The 5,258-nt window shown below is 42.8% G+C and overlaps 1 pseudogene; it reads right to left on the bottom strand.

The window, feature by feature from the left end:
• Positions 1-291: 291 nt before the first annotated feature.
• Positions 292-409, bottom strand: LOC126253837 (5S ribosomal RNA; annotated as a pseudogene).
• Between the last annotated feature and the right edge of the window lie 4,849 nt (positions 410-5,258).

Genomic DNA, 5,258 nt, shown 5'->3' with positions numbered 1-5,258 from the left:
CACTTCATCAACAAATCTCTCGTAACAATTCTGCTTTGATTCACTAACACGCACAATGGAGCGCCTATGTTAACACAGCAGCAGCAGCAGCACTCCGTCTTCAGGCCACAAGTGGCCCATCGGTACCATCCGACCGCCGTGTCATCCTCAGTTGAGGATGCGGATAGGAGGGGCGTGTTGCCAGCACACCGCTCTCCGGGTCGTCATGATGGTTTTCTTTAACCGGAGCCGCTACAATTCGGTCGAGTAGCTCCTCAATTAGCATCACGATGCTGAGTGCACTCCGAAAAATGGCAACAGCGCATGGCGGCCCGGATGGTCACCCATCCAAGAGCTGGCTCCGCCCGACAGCGCTTAACTTCGGTGATCTGATGGGAACCGGTGTATCCATTGCGGCAAGGCCGTTGGCTTATGTTAACACACTATAATTTATTTGAAAACAGTTTAAAAATTAACATCATGCAACATAAATCACTTGAAGGGATATTTCTGATCGAGACAGTGTGTTTGTGTTTGGTAGTATTTCTTTAGATTGACGTAAAAAAAGCATATGTGTTTCCATGTGCATCAGTGTCTACATCATGATAAGGGATACGTATCTACACCTATAGAATACGGGATTCATTGTAGCCTGGAAGCACTGTGACTTCGATCGTCTACAGAAATGAGTTACAGTATGCAATGAAATTATTACACCATCACTGTCAATACGCAGGTCGGCCGAAATGTTGATTCTCATTCATAAGCATGTCTTAACAAACATGAATAATTAGTGACTTCATACTCAGACATTATATTGTTACCTACGGCGAACCAACAAGTGATGATTTTGTTCTACAACAGCACTCAATCTGTCAGGGCACCTGTAGTGGCGGAAATTCGACAATTACAAAATATTTTCAGGCTCATAGTGCCTACGTCTATCTTTCGGAGGCCGCAACTCGTGGTCGTGCGGTAGCGTTCTCGCTTCCCACGCCCGGGTTCCCCGGTTCGATTCCCGGCGGGGTTAGGGATTTTCTCTGCTTCGTGATGACTGGGTGTTGTGTGACGTCCTTAGGTTAGTTAGGTTTAAGTAGTTCTAAGTTCTAGGGGACTGATGACCATGGATGTTAAGTCCCATAGTGCTCAGTGCCATTTTTTGATCTTTCGGACTGAATCCAACATTTGTTTGGGACAAGTGCAGCAGCTCGCACTTGCTCTTCCCTGACACGGCGCATTCGGGTCAATCACATTCAATACCTGTGACCTGTGCATTTCGTAGACACTAATATTTACATCATTCGTTGCTATGTACACATCGCGCAAAGCGAACCTCGCCCAGCAAATATTTCATGCACCTTAAGACAGGCAGCCCAACAAACTTCCCCTGTACTGATGGTACTTGTGCTGTGTTAAAGTGAACTTCTTTGAAAATCCTAACAAAGTTCGTTGACGGTAGTTCATAGATATGCGAGTGCTCTAAATTTTTTTAAATTGGCTGATTTGATATACAATTTTCTGAATTCTGGCTTCATCTACATTTAAATACATACTCCGTAAGCCACTCCTATTCATTTCCTGTCCTGTCCCACTCGCAAATGAAAAGAGGGAGAAAAGACTGCCTATAGTCCTTCGTGTGAGTCCAAATTACTCATATCTTATCATCGTGGTCAGTACGCTAAACGTATGTTTGCGACAGTAGACTCGTTCTGCTTTCAACTTTAAATACTAGTTTTTTAAATTTATTAATAGTGTTTCTCTAAAAGAAAGTCGTCTTCCCTCCAGGGATTCCCATTTTTGTTCCAGAATCATCTCCGTAATACTTGTGTGTTGTTCCAACGCACTGGTAACAAATATGGCAGCACGTCTGAATTGCTTCAATGTCTTATTTAATGCCTACCTGATTCGGAACCCAAATAGTCCAGCAGTACTTAAGAATAGGTCGCACTAGCTTCATATATGTTATTATCCTTTGCAGATGAATCCCACCTTCCAGAAACTCTCCCAGTCAAGCGAGGTCGACCATTCACCCTCACAACTGCAATCCTCTCATGCTCGTTTCACTTCACATCGCTTTTCAGAGTTGCGCCAACATATTGAAACGATGTGACTGTGCCAAGCAGAACACTACTAATCCTGTATTCTGACGGGTTTGTTTTCGTATTTATCTGCATTAACTTATATTTTTCTGCATTTAGAGCTAACTGCCATGACATCACACGAGCCAGAAATTTTTTCTAAGTCATCTTGTATCCTCCTACAGCCACTCAAAAATGACACCTCCTCGTACACCACAGCATCATCAGTAGCAATCGTCGCATGCTGTTCTCCCTGACGGCCAAATCATTTATGTATAAAGAAAATAATAGCGGTTCTATCACACTCCACTGGGGCGCTTCTGACGGTACCCATGTCTCTGATGAATACTCACTGACGAGGACAACATAGCGGGTTCTATTACTTAAGACGTCTTCGAGCCACCCACATATCTGGGAACCTATTCCATATGCTCGAACGTTCGTTAATTGTCTGCAGCTGGACACCGTGTCAAATGCTTTTCTGGAAAGTAGAAATATAGATTCTGCCTATAAGGCTTCATCCATAGATTGAAGTATATCATGTGAGAAAGGGCAAGCTGACTTTCGCAAGAGCGATGCTTTCGAAAACCGTGCTGATTCGTGGACTGTGTTTTTTTCGGGGTCATTGAAAATTCTTGTATTCGAACTCAGAATATGGTCAAAAATTTGGCAGCAACACGATGTCAACGGTATTGGTCTGTAATTTTGCGGTTCCGTTCTTTTAACCTTCTTATATGCAGCAGTCACCTACACTTTTCTCCAGTCGCCTGGGACTTTGAGCTGGGTGAGATATTCGCGACAAACGCAAACTATGTGAAGTGCTGTAGAGTACTCTTTGTAAAACCGAACTTGGATTTCATCCAAACATGGCGGCTTACTTGTTTTCAACTTTTCAGTGGTTTCTCTGCGCCAGGGATGCCTATTGCTATGTCGCCCATGCGGGGGTCTATGCAGTGGTCGAGAATTGGTACTTTTGTAAGATTCTCGTGCATGAGCGTTTCTTAAACGTGAAATTTAAAATAGAGGCTTTCCTTTGGCTACCTTCTAGTACCGACTGTTCGTTGTGTGTCTGGATAGATGCCTCAGACCGCTTTGCGAATTTATGTCGTACCAGAATTTTTTCCAGTTCCCACCCAAATCTCTTGCTTTCTTAAACGTGAAATTTAAAATATAGGCTTTCCTTTTGCTACCTTCTAGTACCGACTGTTCGTTGTGTGTCTGGATAGATGCCTGAGACCGCTTTGCGAATTTATGTCGTACCAGAATTTTTTCCAGTTCCCACCCAAATCTCTTGCTTTCTTAAACGTGAAATTTAAAATATAGGCTTTCCTTTTGCTACCTTCTAGTACCGACTGTTCGTTGTGTGTCTGGATAGATGCCTCAGACCGCTTTGCGAATTTATGTCGTACCAGAATTTTTTCCAGTTCCCACGCAAATCTGTTGCTTCTTTGTATACCTCTCCTTATGTACAGGATCGTAAAAGAGCATGTCAAATATTTTCAGAGGTGATAGTATTCATAAAAACAAGAAGAAAAAGTCCAAAACCAGGGATTCGGAAGAACATACTTTCTGAGGCCTGAACAGTTGTTCAGAGGAGGAACTGACAGACTTTTTTTGTGGATGTGAGTGCGGTCGTTGGTTTGGTGATTCGTCAACAGGATGGACAAAATATTTTCAGGTATTTCTTGCCACCCCGGCTATCGTATGTCTCGTGAAATCCTACCTGTTTATACAATTGACTTTACTTTTGTGATTATCTTGTGCTGCTCGTGCGTGCGATTCGTTCAGTACGTTTCCTTTTCGGTTTTCCACCACTTGTTTCAAAGGCAACCGTACTACTCCGCAAGTTGTATGGCGGTTTTGATGTTCTGCCGCGTATTACCAAGTGGAGGTAGCATGCCAGTCCTCACCATCTACGCTGAAAAATGTTCACGCTTTAGATAAGCGGTTCGGCCAAGTTTTCCAATCTCAGAGGAAGACAGCTTCTCTAACACGCTAAATTATAAACAGTGGATGGTTTCACTCGGGTTTCACGTCTGAGATGGAGGAGTGTGTACGACATTTAATGGATAAAACTTCTATAACCAATGTGCTAAGGTTAGCGGTGAAGAAAAACTTGCTTCGTCCTCTTGTCTCGATGGTAATTTAAGAATCACTGTTAGGTCCATACTACTTGTAGCATGTCGAGGACCTAAGATCCCGAGACCACATTCACAGACTGCAGTTGGACCCATTTGTCGTCCAAAGTTGTAATGTAGATGCACAGTGTGAATCTAATATTTTACGAGTATGTACTAGTGAAGCGCAGTTCACAACAGGTGGTGTTGCGAAATTTCATTACAATAATTCTGCAGGTGTTTTTGGTAGTAGATTAAACAGAGCCATCAGTGCTGCCTGCAGTAATGGCTGCCACAGTAGGCAGCTCAGTTTGTGAAGAATGGACAAGTCCAGAAAGGGAAATCTCAGAAGTTGGACAGACGAATGTAGGTACAAGGAAGGTAGTTGCGAAGAAATCTTGGGTGACAGAGGAAATACTTCAGTTGATCGGCGGAAGATGGAAGTGCAAAAACGCTCAGGGCAGTCTGGGAACACAGACGAATGTCAGTTAGGAATCAAATAAGCAGGAAGCCAAGACAAAATGGTTGCAGAGAAAATATGAAGAAATCGAAAAATAAATGTTTGTCGAAAGGACTGATTTTGTATGGATGAGTCGGTGAAATTAAAATCAAGAGTGCCAACATTAAGAGTGCAATGGAAACACCATTGCTAAGCACACAAGAGAAAGCAGATAGGTGGGAAGAGTACACTGAAAGCCTCTATGAGGGCTAGGACTTGTCTTATGACGTGATTGGGGAAGAAATGGAAGTCCGTGTTGAAAATATGGACGACATAGGGAACCAAATTTTAGGGTTTAATAGAGATTTGGAAGACTTGCGAACTAATAAGGCAGAAGAGATAGATAAATTTCATTGGGTATTTCTGAAATCCTTGGGGCAAGTAGCAACAAAGTGACTATTTAAATTCGTATGCAGTACTGCAAATACAGCAGGAGCAGAACAATTAGACATCTACGGAACAATCAACTCAAGCATCCAAGTTGCTGACAAGAATAACAAAAAAAGAATTGGAAACAAAATCAAGAATCTGTTACATGACGATAAGTGTGGCTTTCGGGAAGGCAGTTCTCGCTTTACGATTACT

The sequence above is a fragment of the Schistocerca nitens genome, chromosome 4 (genome assembly GCF_023898315.1).
Source record: "Schistocerca nitens isolate TAMUIC-IGC-003100 chromosome 4, iqSchNite1.1, whole genome shotgun sequence".
Taxonomy (NCBI): domain Eukaryota; kingdom Metazoa; phylum Arthropoda; class Insecta; order Orthoptera; family Acrididae; genus Schistocerca; species Schistocerca nitens.
The sequence above is the reverse complement of the archived record's forward strand: the minus strand, read 5'-3'. Positions and strand labels throughout refer to the sequence as shown.